General features: G+C 36.6%; 1 protein-coding gene and 1 long non-coding RNA gene across 13 annotated transcripts in view; both read left to right on the top strand.

Moving 5' to 3' along the window:
* LOC309615966 overlaps window positions 1-3,450 on the top strand; it is a 46,792-nt gene extending 43,342 nt beyond the window's left edge. Inside the window, exon 4 of the long non-coding RNA XR_014237196.1 lies at window positions 2,919-3,450. This is a non-coding gene — a long non-coding RNA (uncharacterized lncRNA). The remainder of the gene's footprint in view (window positions 1-2,918) is intronic.
* Window positions 3,451-3,452: 2 nt separating this feature from the next.
* LOC309615965 (uncharacterized protein) overlaps window positions 3,453-23,355 on the top strand; it is a gene marked incomplete at its 3' end in the record, with an annotated part of 186,047 nt that continues 166,144 nt past the window's right edge. For 8 of the 12 annotated variants that reach the window (XR_014237181.1, XR_014237182.1, XR_014237183.1 and 5 more), the window contains exon 1: window positions 3,453-22,681. The remainder of the gene's footprint in view (window positions 22,682-23,355) is intronic. The other 4 variants (XR_014237187.1, XR_014237188.1, XR_014237186.1 and 1 more) reach the window with 3 other exon arrangements.

Genomic DNA, 23,355 nt, shown 5'->3' with positions numbered 1-23,355 from the left:
TGCAAGCTGAATCTGGGCCATGTTCAGCAAATTTGTGATTCCTGTAGAGCAAGAAAAGAGAACTAGATGCGTAACCTGGGGAAGAACCAATTTTTAGAGATATTCAAGAGAAGCTAACAAGAAATTGCGAAGGAACAGTAAGAGATGTGGAACCAGGAAAGAGAAGCACCCTGGAAACAAAAAGAGGCAAAACAGGGAGGTCTCTGGGGCCACAGAGAAAGTGTATTGGTTTCCTTTTGCTGCTGTTACAAATTAGCACAAACAGTGGCTTAAAACAACACACATGTATTATTTTTCAGTTCTACCAGGCAGCAGTCTGACCTGGGTCTCACAGGCTACAAGGAAGGGGTCGATTGGCAGGGCTGTGTTCCTTCTGGAGGCTTTAGGGGAGAATCCACTGCCTATCCTTTCCCAGCTTCTAGAGCCTGCCTACAGCCTTCGGCTGGTGGTCCCTCCCTCCAGTGAAGACGTGTCCAGTCCTTTTCACGTCACATCACTCTGACCACCTCTCCTGCCTCCCTCTTCAACTTTCAAGGAATCTTGTGATTACATGGGACTCACCTGGATATTCCAAGATACTCGCTCTATTTTAAGGTCAACCAGTTAACAACATGAATTTTATCTGAATTTTTCCCTGCTCTGGTATATATGATATTATATAGGTATTATATAGATATTTTATAGATATCTATTGTGTAGATATTATACCACCATACCTATGATCTCTGAAATTCCTATAGGCACCTAAAGTAGCTCCTTTATTACTGACTTAACTGAGAACAAACCCAACTTCGCTCAGGTTTGCGTGAATCACGCAGCACGATGAACACGTGCAGATGTCAGCATACCTTAACTGTAAGTGAAAGTCTCCATCGTTACATGACAGAGTTCCAGCTGCACATGAAGCAAGACCAGCTGAACAACAGCAGCGATGCCAAGCTCCACCCGGATTCCACAGGTCCCAGGAATGGAATCCGCCACATCCTCATTCCTTGATATGCCCCACTGGCAGCAGACATGGGCCCCTGCAGGCAATGGACAGCCAGGAGTTATAAATAAACAGTCAAACAGCCCTTTGCTCTGAATGGCTAATTGCTAGCTGCTGCTTTGAGGCTGCTGCTTGGGGCAATACAGTTTTACTCTTGGAATCCTGGGCATTAATTGTTCAACCATATCATCCTTAATCTAGCCCGCATGAAACCAGGAATTTTGGAGGGAAAATGCTTGAGCTATAAAGCCTGTTAATCTTCTCAGACTTTCAAAATAGCCATGCTTCCTGATGGAGATAAAGGAAAATGCTTGTCATGATTCTGTTGTCTGTTTACAAGTAAATCTTTTATGGGGTCACATTAGGGACATTGTAAGGCTGTGTTATGCTGATTTGAGTTTTCCAAATGCCAAAATGAAGTGATTCGTGAGTGGCTTGGAGTATTGTTTTAAGATCAGGAGGCATGGGGCATTTGTACCTATGGAATATCACTCACCTTTAAGGAAATCTCATTATTTGAAAATTTAGGGAAACTGGCAATCAGCCCTGTATTCACTACAGAATTAATTCAACAATCTATGCATTTCTAGTATGAATTGTTGACAATTGAAGCCATTTTATTATCTAAGGCATTCAAATGATCACTTCTGCATGTAAAATAACATCAAAATAGTTGTAAGAGCTATAATTTAATGTTTATCAGATATCTTAAGTGCTTTTTTTGTATCTTCTCATTTAATCCTCACAATTTCCATTTTACAGGAGAGAAAACTGAGGTACAGTTGATTTGAATCCAGGCAATCTGAGGGTCAAGTTCAAGCTCTTAAGCCTTTCATTCCCTCCTTGTCATGAACTTAAACTTTTTTTTTTTTTAGTTAATAGTGTCTGTGAAGCATGAGTCTGTAATATTAGGGAAAAAACTGGCTGGCTTTAAGTGAAAATAAATTGAAATGGAAAGCAATTAATTTTTCTTAATGTGAATGAAGGTTGATCTAAATGCTTATAGAGAAGGGATTTCATGTATGAAAACTTACCAGAAAAAAAAACCCTCTTCTCTGAATAAGCAGTCATAGCATTAATCCTTCTGTTTTTTTAATCTTTATATTTACATTTTTTATATTTGTTCTTAAAATTTGGTATTTTCTACCAAAACCACTGGTATATTTTCTCTCTCTCTCTCTCTTTCTATACATACAACTAATGGAATATATGTATTCCATTATTTATCCATAAACCAACTGAGAATCATTGCCCTGGCCCTCTTTACTCATCTATAAATCTTTCAGTTCTCCAGTGTTTGGAAAGGAAGTATAAGCAGTAGAATAACCTGCAACCAAAGAGGCTTTTAGTCAAAGCCTTGCCCAAGCCTGACTGGCTGTTTGTGCCTCAGTATCTTCTATATGTAACATGAGAACCATAGCAGAACCTAAAAGGCAGGGATATTGGGAGGATTACATGCAGTAAGGAATGTCAGTAGGACCCTCCCTATGGAGGAACTTTAGGATTCGAGGCTTCTAAATCAGCCGGTTTGCTGATGTGCTGGTAAAAGACATAGTCTCGTTTTGGGAGGTGCTAGTTAAATTCCAGCCCTTCTCTCTGAGTCAATAAGCTAGGACTCAATATAAGCCCCACTCAGGCTGACCTGCCCGTTCTGTGTCAGTTATAAACTGCACCTCTAGCAAAGACAGGTTTTCCTCCAATGTGTGGTGGCCTTGAGGGAGATTGAGAAATAGTGAAACAGAGATCTAGGAAAATTAAGTTACTGAAAAATCACTGAAGTAATATACATTGGAAAGCGCATGATGGCACCATGTGTATAAAATTTTCAAATACAAAATTTTTTTCTCTATGGTTATTGTTAACAAGGCTGTTGCCCCAGAATCATATCCCTGCCCCTCCCTCTAATAGAAACCAATTACTCTTATCTCAGTTTCAGGAGGAAGTTGCAAAGAGAAAAAACAAGAACCGGTTAGGACCAACTAGGCCCAAGATGGTGGAGCATTTAACTTCCAGCAGACCTTGAGCCTCATTATACACTCCTTGTAATGTATTAGCTAAATGACGTGCCCACCAGCTGATGATTGCCATGACAACAACCGGACAAGCCCAGACAATTGCGGAAAAGGAGAGTTGCATCAGTTCCGGGTTCAAGCCACCTCCCCTGTTCTTGGATAACTCATGAATATTCCTCCTGCTCTTTCCAATTCCCTCCCTTTTTACCTGGACCCTCCTATATATTTGGTGTCTCCACCTGAATTGGGTTAAGAAGTTAGTTGGTGGGCTTCCCTGGTGGCGCAGTGCTTGAGAATCTGCCTGCCAATGCAGGGGACACGGGTTCGAGCCCTGGTCTGGGAAGATCCCACATGCTGCGGAGCAACTGGGCCCGTGAGCCACAACTACTGAGCCTGCGCACCTGGAGCCTGTGCTCCACAACAAGAGAGGCCGCGATAGTGAGAGGCCCGCTCGCCGCAACTAGAGAAAGCCCTCGCACAGAGACGAAGACCCAACACAGCCATAAATAAATAAATTAATTAATTAATTAAAAAAAAAAAAAAAGAAGTTAGTTTGTGAACTAGGTTCCCACTTCTCCATTCTTTGATCATTGAATAAAGCTTGTGCTGTTCCAGTCTCAGCATTGCTTTTGCTATGGGCGCAGAAATCTGATCAGAAGAGGAATCTCCCTGGCCGGGACAGGGGGTCCCGGCCCTGGCTATGACCCCAGCCTAGGTCCGGTTGACCAGTTTGGTAACATTATGACCATGGGTGCAATCATTTTTATGTAGCCATGTAACTTACATATGGATTGTTTAGATTTCTTTCTTTTGTATCTTTCAGGAAATTAACCTTTTGTTTTTTCTTTTGCCATTGTAAGATTCCTTAAAGAAATCTGAAAAAAGACACTCAAATGTTTCAAAATAACTATTTTGCAGTCCTAAGTTTTTTATACTTAGCATGTATTAGAGTATTAATAATTTTAAAACACTTTATTTTAAAATTACTTTAGATAATGTTTGTTGAAATGGCTTTTTAAAAATTGCTTTTGAGGATGTTTGTAGCCATTGTGTGGAGCCAGCAATTAAAGAAGGATTTGACACTTCAAAAAATAAAAGACTTTCAGCATGTGAAAAAAAAGTCATTTATAATCACACTTCAAACTATAGTTGTTAATATTAACAGGGATAGTTATAGCTGAAAGGGTCGTTACACACATAAAGGAAGTTTCACTAAATATAGTCAGCATTAATGAGAAGTGTTGACAAGAAGAACTGAAAAAAAACCTTGAGACAACTTTTTTGATTCAAAATTCTATATTTTGTGTGTGAATGTCATTTTTGAGGAAATTACACTTTTATGCAACATAATAAAGAAATGAGAAAATAAGCCAAAGAAAATGCTATTTAGCTAAAGTAGCAGGATAGTCTTAAAATAGGCACATAACTAGCCCATGGGACAGCTGGAAGCTTCATCTTGGTCACCCTGTTGGTCTGTTCAGGAGACTTGCCTATCCCAATTTTATTGCAATATATCGTCTTATAGTTTTAATTGAATTACATGAAAATGATTTTGTCCTGATAAATAATCTGGATATTCTTCACTATAACACAGGGTTAATATTCTTATAAATATTAAACCAAAACATTTAAATTTCTTACTGAAAACGTGTCTCCCTTCAGGTCAAGGATATAGGGGAAGGCAGAGTTTGGTTTCCTTACTTAAAATGATAGCCTTGCAAACCCAGATATTTTCGTGAGACGGTTTTCCTAATTTATTTATATCTTCTATAAGCATATCAGGGAATAAACCTGGAGGCCCTGAACTCAGGTTTTCCACAGAGAAGATAATCTTTCCAACATAAAGACACAGTAAACTCTTCTATCTTCATATTTTTAAAAACCCACAGGACTCAAATAACCATTATTTTTTTCATTGTGCTATAGAAGAGCAATATTCTCACAATAACATTTGAATCTTTAAAAGAAGGTTAAATTCATCTCATTATAAATTGAGTGATTACATTCATTTCCTCAGGTTTGTGCTCTGAGGAATCTGGGAATCAACCCCAGTGCCACTGGATTTTAGATATGAGATGTTGGACAAGTTACTTAAACTTCTCAGAGTTGATGGAAGCATAATACACACACACACACACACACACACAGACACACACACATATATGTGTATATATATATGCCTATGGCTACCATGGCTCATAGAAAGCATTTATTAAATATAACACAAATTACAGAAATATAGTAGTGATTTAGGCAGCCAAAATATCAAGCTAACTAAAAATATTCCAATGCTCTGGTCATACCACCATTCTCCAAAATGTGCATAGTTTTCCCCAAAATGTGCGTAGTTTACTTCAAATGTGTGAGCACAGCCTAGGTGAACCAGGAACACTAGTAATTTGACTGCAATAATAGAATGAATATGTTAAATAATTAATTGCTTGGCTTTCATTCACTCACTTGAAATATATTTAATGAGCTTCTGCTCATTAAGTGCTGTATGCCAGGCAAGGGTCTGGGCAGTGTAGATACAATGGTAAACAGTGCTCGCCTCTACGGAGCTTACATTCCAGAAGGTAGAGACAGCTCAGTAAGTAAGTAAACAAACAATTCACCAAGATAACTTCAAATAATGGTAAGTACTTTGAAGAAAATCAACAAGAGTCATATGTTGAGTGATGGGGTTAGATCTACTTTGAATTGGGAGCCAGGGAAGTCCTGGATGAGGAATTGACATCTAAGGTCATAGGTAAGGAAGAAGGAGCCAGCAAGGCATAGGTCTGGGGAATCAGTGTCCCCAGCTGCGTCTGCAAGGAAGCAGAAAATGCAAAAGACTCTAAAGAAGAAAGAAGCTTGCTTATTTGAAAACAGGAAGAAACCGATGAAGGTAAGAAAAGCACAGTAAGTGAAGGGGGAGTGGGGGATGGGATCTGGGTCATGCAAAGCCTTGCTGGTCATGGTAAGAGTTTGGAGGTTTTTAAGCAGGTGAACGAGATATCTGATTTGCAATTTAAAGATCGCTCTGCCTGCTGTATGGAGAGTGGCTATGCGGGGACTTAAGAGTAGAAACAGAAGATGGATTAAGAGGCTATTTTGTCAGAGAAGACATGAAGAGGTTTGGCTTGAGGTAGTAGCTGTGGAGATGGAGAGAGTGGATGTTATAAGCCCTATAACATATATGCTCCAAAAGGGCATATTTTGGAAGTAGAGTTGGTAAGACTGCTTGACATGAGGAGAAATGAGAAAGGAATCAAGAACAACTCTAAGGTTTTTGGCTTGCAATTGGGTAGTTTGTGACACCATTTTCTGAGATGAGGAAACTTAAGGAGGAAGAAGATGATGCCATGAGGAAAATTTTCAGAGCCACCTGGCCAATCTCAAGTGTTGGATGTTGTCCATTTCTCCAAATGTGATGCGATGACTTGGGAACTGAGAAAACCTGCCTTTTCCTTCAACCTTTTAAAATATCATTCACCTTCTAGCTCAAGCCTAAAACTTTATGCAAAAACCTGAATCTTTATGCTTAACATATGTCCACAGCTCCATATCTGCAATTCGAAAATCCATTTAGGTTGAAAAATTAGAAGATTTGCATAACTCACTTGGTGGCAAAACTCATCTGATGTGATCTCATTTGGTGGCAAAATCCAACTTGGATTTAAGTGAGGCCGTTTATAGCCTTCATCCCTCTTAGTATCACAATTCACACATTTCAGTGCAGAAATATTAACACATCTGATTACAGGGTGCCACCCTAGATCTTATTGGATTACATAGGATATGGTATATGTATGATATTATCTTTATAAAATTAAAAGAAAATTGAGAATTCTGAAACACATCTGTCTCAAGGTCTTAGAGAAGGGATTATACAGCTTGTACTCTTAAACTTCAAATTGGACAGTACTTAATTATGTATTTTACTAATTGGTATTAAAAAATGTTGACTCCTTTTGTGAGAGAAGGGGTTTACAAAGTACACTCTGCTCAGGGGAAGAGAAATTGGGAAAACAAACCTTGCTGACATTACAGTCTCTTTAGATCCAAGCATGGAGAACAATGTAGGGGACTCCAAAATAATGGATTTTGAGGGCAGGAAGGTCAGTACTCTTACGAAAGAAAAAGTCATACACCACCTAGAGGGGTGGGATAGGGAGGGTGGGAGGGAGGGAGACGCGAGAGGGAAGAGATACGGGGACATATGTATATGTATAACTGACTCACTTTGTTATAAAGCAGAAACTAACACAGTATTGTAAAGCAATTATACTCCAGTAAAGATGTTAAAAAAAAAAAAAAGTGATCAGTAAGAACTGGCCATTAAAGAAAGTGTGATTTAAAAAAAAAAAAAAAAAAAAAAGAAAAAGTCATACAGACAGGTTAATCAGCAGTTGTTTCACTGCTGTAAATATAGAATTGTGTCAAAACCGTTAAATCATTTTGCCCAGTTAACAAGGAACAGCTTGAACACTTAATGTCATTAATTCTAACTGTACATTTTCCACATTTTAGCTTTTCTGAAATTGGCATATATCTTACAATCGATGTAATCTTAAAATGGATCTTGATCAGGTGGAAGGGATGATGTGTTATTGCTTGAGTGTGCTCGACCTTGGCTGTTGTTTCTGACAGCATGATGGGAAAACTGAAACCCTCAACGTCTCAATCATAAACTATCTAGGGACCTTAATAAGATGGTGTCTTAGTTCACTCAGGCTGCTATAACAAAAATACCGTAGGCTGGGTGGCTTATAAGCAACAGAAACTTACTCCTCAGAGTTCTGGAGGCTGGGAAGTCCACAATCAAGGCAAGGGCAGATTTGGTGCTTGGTGAAAATCATATTCCTGATTCACAGATGGCTGCCTTCTCGCTGTGTCTTCACATGGTGGAAGAGGCAAGGGAGCTATCTGAGGCCTATTTTCTAAGGGCACTAATTGTACTTATGAGGGTGTCATCCTCATGAACTACTCACCTCCCAAAGTCCCCACCTCCAAATATCATCACATTAGGGATTAGGTTTCAATATGAATTTTGGGCAGACACAAACATTCAGTCTATGGAAGAAGGTCTTAGTTGTTACCTGAAACCTTCCATTGTCAGTATCAGTTAAGATCAAGAAAGTACAAGTATCAAAACTTGCAGGATGTCAGAAACTTCAAAGAAGACCCCAAAGACAATATTGGGACATATTTTAAAAGTATCACTAGTTTTCTGGATGGCATAGAGGGTGATATTTTATGAGAAAACAGCTCTCTATGATTCTTTGTGGGAAGTGATCCAAAAGAGTAAGATCTGGTGAAGAAGTTTTGGAGTTCCTTTACCAATTCATTTTTTATTCTCTTTTCCTTTTTATGAGTGCAAAAGAGTGAGCTATGAAAAGCATTATATGCATATATAATATTTTGCATATATTTCAACAAGTATAAAATAAAATTCTAGTTATAAGAGAGCATTGTCAGTTTAATTGGCTGATTAAAAAGCTCTACATGAACCAGGGGTGCATCTTAAAATTGATAACATCTCAGATTTGATGAAACACTATTCTCCTTTACAGAAAAAGGCTAAAAGGACTTGGGGGTAGAGGGAGGACTGTGCAAAAGGCAAAGATTCCAATCTCAGATTATACTTCTTCTACTCTGCTTTTTTTCTGAGCCCAGGTTCATCTTTCCCTTTGGCCTTTTCCTGGTACTCTGCTGCTAATGCTTAAATGGAGTATCCACTTCATTAATTTCCAGCATTTCCAGCACATAAACCTTTGAGTACAGGTCAAAGACTGGACTTTTGGCCACGAGTAACTTGGGTGGATGTTTTTCTCAATGATGGCATATGCCTAGAAAGGTTAGGCTTTATTTTCATGAATCCTAACCTAATGCAAAATAAACTTTGAATTTATATTCCTTGAGTCTATCCAGCCTACATGATTTTTCTCTTAAATTCTCATTACTAAAGAAGAGTATGAGACCATTTATCTGTAAAAGTTTTTGATGTGCAAAATTGTATATCTACAGGTTGCAAAAAAATGCACACGCAATAGAAATTTTGTCAGATTTTCAGCTTTTAGCCAAGACACATTAAATGTCACGATTCATTTTGTATTTAATCTTCCTAGAATGTCACAGTGACTAGGACACTGGTTTTCAGATTCTTTTAACTTGACTTGTGGTAGTCTGAATAAAACTGTATCCATTGAGGCCAGTTCAAATGTGCTAACACGATTAAAAGAAACACAAATCTTAATTCCAAAAATATTAGAAAGTAAAGTCTTTGTGGATATTTTCTGTATTTTTGATGTTGCTATAAAGCATATTTTGTAAGTAAACTATCTACAGTCTAATGGCTAAGTGAATAAGCTAAGAGCCAGACTATCTGAGTATGAATTCCAATTCTGCTACTTTTTAACTGATTTCAGCAAGGTACTTATTTTCAATGTTCCAGGGATTTTTTATGTGTAAAATGGAGGATGCTAAGATGCTATTACTATTTTATAGTGTTGTTGTGAGGAACCAGTTGAAGCCATACATGTAAGCCACTTAGAACAGTGCCTGCTACATAATTAATAATCAATAAATTTTTATTACTGCTATTAATTTTTAAAATCTCTTTTATATATTGCTCTCCCTCATAGTGGCAGTTATTTCTCAAAATTCTTTCCCTTGGGTGTTTCAAAACTCTAGCTTACTTCATTATGACACTTTCTTCCAGGTCACTTGTTTTCTTATTTTCTCCTAAATGTAGCTCTGTTCTTTCTTATATAAACCAACTTAGATTTTGTAGGCACAATTCTCCACGCGTTATTTCAGGTAGCCTAATAAAAGTCTGGAGTCCAGTAAAATCTGGAGAAGGTAAATAAATTATCTTTCTAAGAAAGAAAAGTGACTGGTACAGGAGTATGAGGTTGGGAGGAGGGGAGACTGTTATTTCTTATATTTTATATTGTGTCCATTCTGGTGTGTTCTTGTGGGAATTTTTTCAATTGTATTTGTAAAAGTTGTATAAATATATAAAATAGAACATGAAGTCATTTGGCCTCCCAGCCAACAGTGGAAAATATATGCTGACAGTTATTTTTAACAATTAATGGAATGAAATTTAATGGGTCAAGTCTGGACCGGAAGGCAGGGTGTGTTATTGATTTCTCATTGAGGCTGCCAAAGCACTCTTCTTTCTTCTTGAGTACAGTGGAGTAACACATTTAGAAATGACCTACAGGAACCCTTTGAAGGTTCATTGCCCTAAAATTAATTTCAGTACTTTAAGAACATGACAAAAATATTTATAGTATATATTTTAGTAATATACTATACCCTATATACAGTGGTGTGCTGGTAATATACTATACCCTATATACAATGGTGTGCTGGTAAATGTTTCACTGCTGCACCCCTACACCCATCTTCTCCCCCACCCAAAAAAGCAACAACCTGTTTTGTCGTACTTTCTGGTTTCCATGGTATAAATACTTCCACTGTGGCCAATTTCAAAGTACCAATGTGACATCACTGAGAAGATTTGGGAAGAGATATTAGTAGGATACCATTATAGGATATTTCCACCACAAATATATAACAAATGTAAGTAACCTCAAGAACATAGATAATAGGAAAATACGTTAAAGCAACTAAGGTGTGATGAGTTTTAAGTATTTACTGTCTTTGATTTTGATGTAATTTATTTAATTTTAAGTTTATGTGATTAAATTTTTGATAATGGCTATGTTTAGTGACTGACTTTCAAACTTCCTGAAAATTAAAGAATTGATGCTTATAAGCCTGTATGAGCTGGCTTTAAGCACAGTACTTCTGTATATATGTTATTTGATGTTGCCCCTTATAACATAATAACATAGGTTAAAATATTGAAGCTTAATCTCATGTGATGTCCCTCCCTCCCTCCCTTCTTTCCTTTCTCCCCTCCTTCCTTCTTTCCTTCTTTCAGTTTTTGCAGATTTGCTGCACATGTCAAGGACTTAAATGGGCAGAAATCAATTTGGACAAATGATCAAGTTACTCATTTATGGTGTTGACATGGGGACTGAAACAAGGTTATATTTCATAAGAATTTTATAATATACACTTTAATTATATATCATGACATATGTACATATCTGCCAATGTATCTAGATACAGTAGAAGATCTATCTTTGTTTCTATGAAAACCATGTTGAATGCTATGGAAAGAATCAAGAAAGGCGAGTCACTAAAAAGGCTCTCTAGGTATGAGCAAGAGCTGTGAAAGACAGAGATACTGAGTACCAGCTGACAGTTTCTGTATCTGATTATACTGCTAGCCGCTGCTTTAAGTTGGACCTCTTTAAAGAAATAAAACTGGAAATTTTAGATAATGAACTTCTGAATGTGGAAAATACTAATCTGTTGATTTCTAATCAAAGCAAATATCCATATGTAAAGAAAGGCAAACAAATATGTTTTTATGTTAAAATAAATTTTAATTTAATTATTTCTAATGATTACTTGCTTGAACCTTTTCTTTTTTTCTTTTTTTACCATTAACTGACAAACTACTGCTCCAAACCCAGTGAATAATATGGCTTCAAATATATTTATATTTATCATTTCCAAAATTTATAAATGGAGATTAAGAATGTTGTAAGCCAACCAGATAATTAATAACTTTAGATGTTTCTCTCCATACATTTAAATCTGACTAAATTCAATAGAAAAAAACAATGTAGCTAGTTCACCTCTTTTGTTGAAATTATTACACAATTTATTTATTTTAGAATCAATCTGCTAATTCCTAACAGTTCTTGTTTACATTTTGTTATGTAGTCCAGGCATAGTAGGTACTTCTAAGGGGAAAAAAAATCCAAATTCTCTTTATCACAAAAGTCTTTGTCATGAATGTGACTTTATAGATGCTTCTAAGGGGTGTGTGTGTGTGTGCACAAAATAATTATTAAGGGATTTTTGTTTAAAAATTAATATTAAATTTGTTACAGTCACAAAATTTAATATTTAGTTCTTTGTTAAGTTGTAAATCAATTTATAGAGTTATAAAACAAGAAGAATTTAATAATACCTTAAAGAGATCTATAATTAATGATTGGTGCTATTTAAAACTTAAAGACTAGTAAATATTTTAAACTAAATTTTCATTTAACTAGTCAAATATACTTTTAAAGTAATTTGATTTTTTGATCAACATTCAAATGCTCATGTAGTATATTTACTTATTAAAATTATTAAAATGGTTATTTGTAAGTTCCATTAAATGTCCAATACTTTTCATTAGTATTTCACTTGCACTTTCAACTTTAAATCACAAGTTGAAATCAATTATTCAGCAGCACATTAAATTGAAATCACAAGGCTGTTCTTCTAATAGGACAAATTATCTGGAACACTACAAATTATAGAAACTAAAAGCCCAGATAGCTTAACACAAAGATATTAACACCACATGCTTGATTCTCTTAGGCTTTTCTATGCTTAATTTTAAAACCTCCCTGGGTTTAAAGAGTCTTATTTGCTAAATAAACAATTTTATTATTCCAAGCAATTTGGAGGATACCTTCTTAGCTGGTTATGATTGCGCAATGACCAGAAACATTTGACAGAATATTCACTGGCCTCTTTTTCATGACATTTATGGAACATCATAAGCTCTATTTATAATCTCTCATATTTAGAGCCATAGCCCTGTAGCCCCAGAGGTCTGTTTTCCAGGGCTACTCATGGAAATCTGAAATTCCCACCCATGATGCTATATTAATTGATTGGTCTTTGCATTTCTTTGTCTCTTAATATTTAAATGGCCTCCTTTGCAAGTTAAAAAGACCTTAAAAATTTTGGAGATCCTACATTCATTTCATATTCATTTTATCTGTTTGGGGCCATACAACTTTTGCAAATATAATAATGATATATGATTAAATTTTGAACATCTCTCATGGCTTTAACCGTTTGGCCAAGTCTTCCAAGATCTTTCTACTGTCAGAAAAGCATTTGAGGCTTCCTGTTAGTTTAAACAAGATCATAGTGGTGGTTCTATGACTTTACCACCAAAAGAGTGGAACGGAGGCATGCTGAAGACAATTCATCAGTGCTGTCTGTTCAATCCTCTGTTTTTGGATAATGTCTTCTCTATGAAGAAATTATGCCTATGACATGAGGATATAAAGAGCCCTTGGAAACATTTTAAACTTCTCGAATTATAAATACTGTCAAGTTGGACTATTACCTCCCTCAAACCCTTGGTCTCCTGGGTCCCTTAAAAAAAAACAAAACAGTATCATTGATTTCTCATGAAAATATACAGAACATAAACACAGCGGGCACATAGATCAAAGATGTTGCAGCAGCAGCTGTAGTATAAGCATCATATGCCTTCAGGATGGGCTACGACATACCACCATGGGCAGAGGGGAGTGCGGGGTGTGAAAAGGAGGAGAGGCAAGTTAGGGAACGGTCTAAATGTAGCATTATTTCAATCCCACCTTCATATCTTTCTGTATTTTGATGGAAAATGATTAGAAAGTAATATGTTTTTTGCGTTTGAGTGCCTGCACCCTGCATATTATTAGAAAATTCACTACATACATCATAAATCAAATGGCAATCATAAAATCTCAAAATACACCCATAAATCTTAAAAATGCTTTCCTGAGATGAGACTTGGTGTGAGCTAGTCAACTTTTCATGATACCAGGCAAGGAGGCATTGGGCCCATCAGTAAATCTGTTCCAAAAAAGTCATGTCAGAAACTACCAGTCCACTGAATTTTTGTTTTAATCTAGATTTCAAGCAGTTACACTTTCCTTTGTGGCTCTCCTTGCCTGCTACAAAAGTTGTCCTATTAATTGCTCAATGTCTTGAAATCATTTTCCAAGTAAAATGTGATTTTCTCATGGGGACAACTTGTATACCCGGAGACCATGTTTGTACACATAAGTTGAAGTAGAAAGTTGAGAATTTTAAGTCAAATGCTTTCAACCTTTGCTTGCAGCAAATCAGTCTTTGGATTTGAATTATCATGGTTCCAATTATAACCTGGAAAATAGTTTCACTTGAAATCAGCTTTAAAAATACTCGAGTCAATAACAATTAGCTTTGAAGGACATACAACTTTTTTTTAACCAATGTTTTCACTCTATAGTTGTTTTTTGGTTGTTAACATCTGTGTTAACATCCACTCATCTGATGGATGGGGCACAGCTGTAGGTATTAGCTCAGGAAAGAGGATGCTGATCTAGATTAGAATGTATGTTTCCTTGCACAAAGAAAGTGAAATGCTAAGTGAACATGAGTCCATTACTCAAGTCTAAATTCACGTCACCAAAAGATCTTATTGATGAGTTTAAAACAGATGCAGGGCTTAAGACAAAGGCAGGAATAAAAGATAAATGCAGGAATGTGTGTGTGTGTGTGTGTGTGTGTGTGTGCAAATTGTTAGGTTTTATGTTGATAAAAGCTAAAAGTCAGGTGAAACTCTTAACATTAAAATTACTTTGATGTTACTTTGAAAAACATATCAGTTTTCCATCATTTGGCAAGCAAATTTTTTCCTGGGTAATCTCTCCTTTTCTTCCTTTCACTATATATTTTTCTAAATCAGTACCACTCCAAACTGATATTATCTATTTATTTAACAGTTCAATCAATGAATGTATTTATGCATATTCATAATGCAGGCCACTGTTTTAATAGTGATCTCCTGGACTGTATATTCAATGTTTTATATAGCCTTTCTAAGGATCACAAAATTATTTGAGAAATTTGGTAATTGGAAGAGATCTGTATTATCAAAGTGAAGAATTGAGCAAACTGTAAAAATAACTGTGACAATTAGGGACAGAAAAAGAAAGGGAGGAGAATACTTTTACCCTAATTCAGATTCCAGGCAAGAGGAATTGTCATTTATAGAACTATCTGGAAAATTACTTTTATACTTTAATTCATTCAAATAGTATAAGCTTTGGCCTCATTGATAGTTCATACTACATACATATAAATTATGATCAAATCCAGGAAGTACGTATTTTAGTAAAAGTGACTTTTTGTGATAGAAAGCCTTGTATTCTGTAGTTTTCATCTTTTTTTAAAAAAATTCAACTTTCCTTTTTGGTTATCACTGAATCCAGTTGTCTGCTGTGGTTTGAATACATGCAACGAATGCTTAAGTCTGTGGTTCTACTCAAGTGTTAAATTAATAATGGTGCTGGTTTGTTGTGTGGCCTCTGACTCACTTCCCACAATTCGAGGAGGTGTCAGAATTATGGCTTCTATTAATATTGCTTTGTGAGGGATTTGCGCACCAATCAGATTTGCTCCCAGAGAGAATCAGGAGAAGTACAGTAATAATATTTGTTGTTCTTCATTTCAAACCTAAGAAGGCACACCAGTCTCACCTTGTCAAGTCATTTCAAACCACCCACTGATCTGAACTTGTCCAACCTGATAGCTCTGTGCATCTGCCGTGATTGTGGCTAAAGTGGTCAAGAGCTGAAAAACAAAATAGAGTCCCCGAAAGATACTTCACTAGGATGAAAATCAACTTCCAGAGAAAATGTTTTCCATTTCCCAGGAAGCACAGCTAACATCATATTTACTGTGACTCATTTACTGCAGGGGAACATTTCCTCATGGATTCAGTCCTGAAGGTAGGTCAGTGACATTGATAGTAAATGCATTACAGCAAACCGTAAGTATCCTTTTGTGTCCCAAAAATAGAGGCTTTTATTTAAATATCATGTAAGAGATGTCTAAAGTCTGCTGAAAAGAGTTTACAACGACTGAGTAAACTTAACACAACAGGAGTAAGGAATAATATTATTCCTAAAGAAAATTTTTGTCCATAGGACTTGTTTTACTTAAAAAACAAATCCTCTCACCTGTGGTATCCTTTGAAGTAGAGAAATACAGCTCAACAAGTCTACTTACCACAATTGTGGCAGGTTTTTATTGTTGTTGTTTTTGTTTTAGCTTATGTTTCCCCAGTGAGAGGGATTTCAGTAGGTTTGACTGTTAAATCAGTTCAATACAGAGCTCTTCTTCTACTGACAGAGAAGCATTTTGATTGAAGATCTTTCAACCTTGAAAGGGTCAGTTAAATTTTACCCCAGCCAATGGCTTTATTGTTTGAGTTGCCATGAACTGTGTTTCAAATAATAGGGCCTCTGCTCTACTTTTAAATCTAGTACTTTCTAGTGTGTGTTGCTTTTGTTTCTCCTAAAAGGAAGGGCACTGGAGGCATTTTTTTAAAAAGTAAATACATAAATACAAAACAAACTTCAACCATTGTTAGTATTATTTTTACCCCATGAGAGACATACTTTTCAGTTCTTTATGAAAAAAATTTTTTATTGGGAAAAAGCTTGACGCTTTAATTTTTACACAGAATTCAGCTGGGTCAGGGTACCAATGCTTTGTAATCGATAAAGGGGATATGATATCTAAGATATGCATTTTTAGCTAAATCTATATTCTCTGCTTCCTAAATGGGCATTTCACTGCATATGTTAATGCTACCAATAGTAGCATAAAACCCCTCCTCCTCCCTCCTCTATCTTCCCTAATCTCTCCTGAATGCAATCACCTGAAATTCCACCACTGAAGGCTTTATTTCTGCCTGTAGATGTTTTCAATGCCACCATAATTTTCCAAATCTTTGTTGAAAAGAAAATTTCTCAGGGAAAGAAAATATTTAAAAAAGTCATCAGTCACTTTTACCTATGTCAGAATTAACTTTGGTTCCATTCCTGAGATTGGATGTTGATCAAGGAAGGAAAACCACACGTACTGGAGATTGGAAAAGATAGAGGATGTGACTTAGTGCACAAAAATCAACATTTCATTAGTAATTTTAATTGATTGCAGCCAGGAATCTTAAGGCTTTTATAGGATTGGCATATAACTTGAATGTTTATATAAAAGAAAGGTTTCCTCATGCCCAGGTTGCAGACTAGGCTTAGAACATGGTTTTTCTTAATCAAAAGTTGTGTTGGTGACACTAAAAGAGAAACTTCAAATTATTAATACCTGGTATTATTTTCCAGTAACATATGTCCCCCAGTCAGTTAGTGATAAGTCTCCGGCTTTCACAGAGAGATCCTATGAAGACTGAACCCTGTTCCATGTAGCTGACTCTAGTTGGAAAGGTCTAGGAGGTCTGCCAAGGGTAGAAACAAAATAACTTGAAGGGATTCTCATGACATTTCTGATTGCCGGTGGTACTTGGATCTCTTCTCTACCTTTCTCTCTTCTCTCTCTGGATGATCTCATACATTTTCATTCCTTAAATACTATATTGTGCTGATGATTTCAAAATTAATATCTCAGCCAAGACGTCTCCTTTGATCTCCAAACTCACATATACAGACATGCCCACTAATCAGTATTTCCACATGAACATAACTAAGCGTGGGCTACTGATTCCTACTTCCACCCAACCTTGGTCTTCTGTCCCTTTTGTTGGGGAGGGAGAGACCAAACCAATACATGCATTAACGTTCACCCATTTCCTCTAAGGGTCAGTCCTGGTTCCCCACTTTCCTCACTCCCATCTCCACCATCTAATCCTTCAGGAAATGCTATTCAATCAAAGAGCCCTACTTTTCCCTGTCATCACCATGATTGCCCCAACTGAGGCTGCCATCATCACGCATCAGAGATGCATCTGTGGCCTTTAACTAGCTTTCCCACTTCCACTCTGGTTTCCCTTAAAATCTAATCTTCACAAGGCAACCAGAAAAGTGGTTTTTCTGTTTTTGTTTCTTTTAAGTTAAATTAGATCATGACCTCTGCTGTACTTGGAATAGGTGTGAAACTCTCTCATTGCACTTGGAATAAAATTTTTACCTTGGTTTTCAAGCCTCTGCGTTATCTGGCCACTGCCTCTTTCTCCAACTTCATCTTCTGCCAAACCCCCTCTCACTTACCGCTCTGGCCTCACTGGCTTTTATTTCTGGTTTCTTGGACTTTCTGTTTTCCCTCCCTCAGGAAACTGGCACATGTTCACTCTGTTTGGAATGTATTTCTTCCCACTTTTTGAATGGTTGTTCTTTTTTTCTCACCTTTTAGGTCTGAGTAGATGTCGTTTACTCTCAGAAGTCCTGGCTGACCCCTTGTCCACACATTACTATCTACCCAAGAACAATGCTTATTTCCTTTACTATGCTTTCCACTAGGCAACAAATTACAGGAGGTCAGAGAAGATGTTTGTCTTATTCATTGCTGTCACCCAGTGTTCGCCACATGCAGCCTGGCACTTACCTAATATTTGGGTATTGAATGAAATGAATTCTCACTTTGTCTTGATTCTCCAGTTGCTGCAACCATCCTGAAACCCGTCTGCTTGCTTCTTTTTATTTGTTAGAACCTCTGCTGTTTCTCATTTATTTTCCTTACTTCTTTCTAAGTACCTTCTTCCTTGTTGGTTTCTGTGCATTATCTTGGACTTTGATTCTCCAGTTCTGAATCCATGGGTGTTCATCTGATCAATTCATTTAAATGTATTTGTGAACCCTTTAAATGAAAGGCGATTGGTTGGACACTGCAGGACGTACAACTATGAGAAAAACAAAAGCCTGCTCTGATGCCATTGGCACGTTTTTGGAGATAGGCATGAGGCAGAGATCAAGGAAGAAAAGGTAGGTAAACAAACAACTACTACATTCGAATAAGGTAAGAACTACAGGGATTTCAAAATGCCTCACTATGTTCTTTGGTGCTGACATACTACATAGTCTAAATTTTCTGGTTTCTAGGACTCAGCTTCATGCTTTTGTTTATTCTCTGGGATTTGTCATAATTCTAAAACTGAATATAATATTCTTTTTTTGTTACTCACATACATTTTTATATTTCTATAAACTTACCTAAGAATTTCAGCTCATTAGTTCAACAGGCAGTTATTTAATGACAAACAAAAGCTTTAGAGAAGCTTGATTTATAATTTGAATGGCACAGATAATGGAAAAGCCAACTGACTATAGTATATTATTAAATATACTGTGACAAGATTCACCACCTCAAAACACTGATGTCACCCTGAAGACACACCCTTGACAGTCGTCCGTATCAGCAGCACCAATAGAATTTTTCATTAAATTATTACACCCACTCTCTTATAAGCAAAATTTCGCTAAGGTTTTAGAATCTACAAGTGAGATAGCTGCTTGAAAGTATGGAAAAAGTTCAACCAAACTTTAAGAAATGTTTAGAAAAAGTTAAACCAAACCTATTTCCTTTACTCAGTTAATATAATGCTTTTTCTTTTTCCTTCTTTATAAAGAGAACCTTCAGCAGTATAAAAATTCATTATTACTTCACACTGGTCTCTTTGATTATTCAAATATTAATCTGCAAGGGAACCAGCCAGAAAGTGTTCATGTTGATCAAGCCTTGGATCCAAATTCAACGGACCAGTGGTTATTAAAAACTAGTGGAAGCTTAATTGCATAGCCACCTCAGTCCAGCAAAAACCAAAAGACACAAACAAAAACAAGGCAGAAAAGGCCCACAAAATTAAATTCTAAGCATTTGAATCCTGCAGTATCAAACTTACTTTAATAAGAAAGATTAATGCTTTCTTTAAGTCTATCCAGGTAGAAACAGAACTTTTCTGATCACTAACAAGAAATCAATGACTAGAATCTTGTGTCTGGTGTCTCAGTTTAACATTGTTAATTGTTTAGTCAGCCATCAAACATATATAAACACATAGAAACGTTTCCAAAGTTGCATAAGAATGGTGTTTGAGATCAATTCTCATAGTAATTTATCGGCTCAAATATATTGATACTTTGATTTTCAATTCACATAGTAGGCAGAACTAGCAGCCACTTGCCAATGTGAAGGGAAATCACAGGAGAGGCTAAGGACTTAGAGAGGTGTGAAAAAGAAATTTTATAATTTATCAAAACAAAACGTTATGAACAAAAACCTTACTGAATAAACCCAGCTCCCTGCCACCAAGGAGTGTACACGCTCCAGAAAGTTGTGAATGAGCAACTGAAATCATTTTCATTCATAGACTCTTTTAAAAAAAGAAATACCATAGGCAGTCATAAATATAGTCATGTCACTTTTTTTTTTAATAAATTTATTTACTTTATTTATTTTTGGCTGTGTTGGGTCTTCATTACTGCACGTGGGCTTTCTCTAGTTGCGGCAAGCGGGGGTTACTCTTTGTTGCAGTGCACGGGCTTCTCACTTTGGTGGCTTCTCTCATTGTGGAGCACGGGCTATAGGCACGCGGGTTCAGTAGTTGCGGCACTTGGGCTCAGTACTTGTGGCTCACGGGCTCTGGAGCACAGGCTCAGTAGTTGTGGCACACAGGCTTAGTTGCTCCGCAGCATGTGGGATCTTCCCGGACCATGGATCGAACCCGTGTCCCCTGCATTGGCAGGCAGATTCTCAACCACTGCGCCACCAGGGAAGCCCCATGTCACTGTTTTGATACTTCTTTTTCTTTCTGTTTTATGTTTTTTGTTGTACAAGAGGATATTAATTAGCTTAATTAGATGGTATTGAAAACAAACAGAAATTTCATTTGAGAATAATTACAAAGCAATGTCTCCTTCTTTCCTTTGTTTCCTAAAGGTCAGTGTGACCCTGAGACTGAACCAAATATAGTCCAGTCCCTATCCAAGACAAACGCTCATCAGATTTTATAGAATTACTTGAAATGCAACTCATCACTCTGCGCTGAATACAGCAACATTTTGATAAAACGAAACTATCAGAATAAAAGAGAGTTTGGAACTAGTGAACTTCAAAGAGAACATATTACTTTCAAAATTTGATCATTTTGAAATTAATGCAACCTAATGCAAACATTATTGTCTTAAAATGATTACTGAGATATTTCATACATTTAATGAAGAAAATTGAGAAATTTCATAAATAATAAAGCTAGTGTGCTGTGATTTTGAAGGCACAAAGTTAGAGCGAATGATTTGAGTTGCAGCGTTTTATTATGTAAAATAAGTGTCAATATCATTGATTTGAGTTATAGCGTTTTATTATGTAAAATAGGAGTCAATATCATTGATTTGAGTTATAGGGGTTTACTGTGTAAAACAGGTGTCAATATCATTATTACTTCACTTTCCAGGATACTTTATAAGCTCTTAATACAATTTAGTTTAGTGGAGTGCACAGCAAAACAAGTAGTATTCTCTGTTACTACATAACTAATCTTTGCAACAGCTGTGCATTTACCACTCTCAGCTGCTCCAGTTACATTAATCATCCTTTTAACAGCCTGACACCTGTCTCTTATTATATTTGAGAACAGTTGTTAATTTCTTTAAATTTTCCCATCCCTCTTAGTGCCTTTGCACTGCTTTATTTCTCTAATGCACATTTATATGGTCTATTATATTAATTCTCTCATTTAATCTTGAGAACTTAAAAATTATTAGGAAGTTAATTGTTCAGGGATCAGAGGTTTTTCTCACTTACAGCATAACTCTGTTAAATGACACAGTTTGTTCCAGCTTCTTGCTGACACTGCAAGGGATTGTCTAGAACAAAGAGTTCAATTACTTTCACAGTGCTAATCATATATCATTATGTAGAGGCATGGATCCTTAATTCCCAAGCCAGCGCCCGAAGCAGCGTGGCAGCAATAAAGGACACATTCCAAATTCCTCTGTCCACTGCAGCATGCAGGTAATAACTGAAGAATAAAATAAGTGCGTCTCCTTGGCTATGCTCTTTACTAATTTGAATGTTTGATGCCTACAATGAATCATGTTCCATTAATTTTTATTCACCCACACAAGATTTTTGTCAGAATTGATTTGAGATGCATCGTTCCAGGCCAAATATATATTTACACTTTATTTTTTTGAGAACTTTTCCTCCATGATTTAGGAGAAACACTTTCTGGTCCTTTGTAACTTTTCAAGGTACAAATAAAAGTCAGGAAATAACACTGACTTTTGAGTCTCACAGGTAAAGAATTCCTCAGCGTTAACAAAGCCTGAGCGCTCCTTCTCCCCACACACTTTTAGACACAGAGGTTAATGTGTAATCCAGACCATTCTCTTGCTCAGCTATCCCAAGGTCAACAAAGAAACTGAATCAGAGAGAAGAATATTTTGTTTGTTTCATAGGCAGGGAAATGGCTTATGAAATCTCAGAGCAGGGTGTAACCTCATTAAGATAAATGTAAAAATAACTCACCAATCATAAGTTATGGAAACAGGAAATCAACGCCTGTGTTTTACAACAAAGGCACTCTTACATTTCCGGCATAAAAAAAGCTTCTGTTACCATTTTCTTTCCTCTCCTCCCCCCTCTCCTGCTATCCTCTCTGTTTGGGCAGGAAACTTGGCTGACTCTGCTCAAGTTGTCTGCTGCCCTTTTGTTCTATCATCTGCCCAGCCGTGGTGGGAGAAGCCTGATAAATTTCCCCCGTCCCCCCGTGAGTAGGATGAGTAACTTCCAAATCTGGGAGAGTTACAGTCAAATTGCCTTTTGGAAGAGAAACATGGATAGTGAGCGCAGTCCTTACTGTTAAACGCTTTTTTCTTGCTAAAGCTGCTCAGGATCTTATCACCTATTTTTTTACCTGATGTTTTGCAGGCTCCACGTAACTAAGAGCATTAGAGATGTTCTACGGTTGCAAGCACATCATTTTATTTACAGAAAATAACTCCAAAAGGAGTTTTGTATTGTAATCACTTCAATCAAGTAGCGAGATTGGCAAGTTGTAAGCTTGAAATTATTCCATTGTATTTGTTTTGCTTGATTTTCCCCCAAATTGATTTTCCCTTTCTTTCTCTCTTCCTCTCTCCCTTCCTCCTTCCCATCTTCTTTCATTTCTTCTTTCTTTTTGGTAAGTTACTCTGTGCCCTATTGTATTCCACGTACCTAGCTCCTACACCTGGACTTCAGTCGATGATATTCAGCTAATGTTTCTTCTGTGTCTCTTTTATAAATCATCTGTAAATATAGCTCAGTACTATGTAATCTATATTTAAAATGTCTTCTATTTTACACAAGTCGAACCTAAGACATTGGAGTTTTCTGTTTTTCAGTCCCTTCCATAGCATAATGTTGAAACTAAACATGTACTCTGCTTCATATAACTGGGAACTAGTATTTTTTGCATACATAGTCATTTCTATAGATATAGCAGATTCTTTTTAGGGTTAACTGGTAATCTGTTGCTTTTATCTGTTATGTAATCCACCTTGACGACTGTGAGACACAGCTTACAAAAGTATCACTGTGTTACTTTGTAAATATTTAATAACGTGACAGTTCCTCCAAGTTTAGGTAATCAGAGCACATGACCCAATCAGGTTGAATGCAACCAGACGGGGAACAGCCTGGGACTGGAGAGTTGGCAACTGTAATTAATCATTAATTGACTTATGTATA

The sequence above is a fragment of the Balaenoptera borealis genome, assembly GCF_965194805.1.
Source record: "Balaenoptera borealis genome assembly, chromosome: 18".
Taxonomy (NCBI): domain Eukaryota; kingdom Metazoa; phylum Chordata; class Mammalia; order Artiodactyla; family Balaenopteridae; genus Balaenoptera; species Balaenoptera borealis.
Note: the sequence above shows the minus strand (reverse complement) of the source record. Positions and strands in the feature narration are given on the sequence as shown.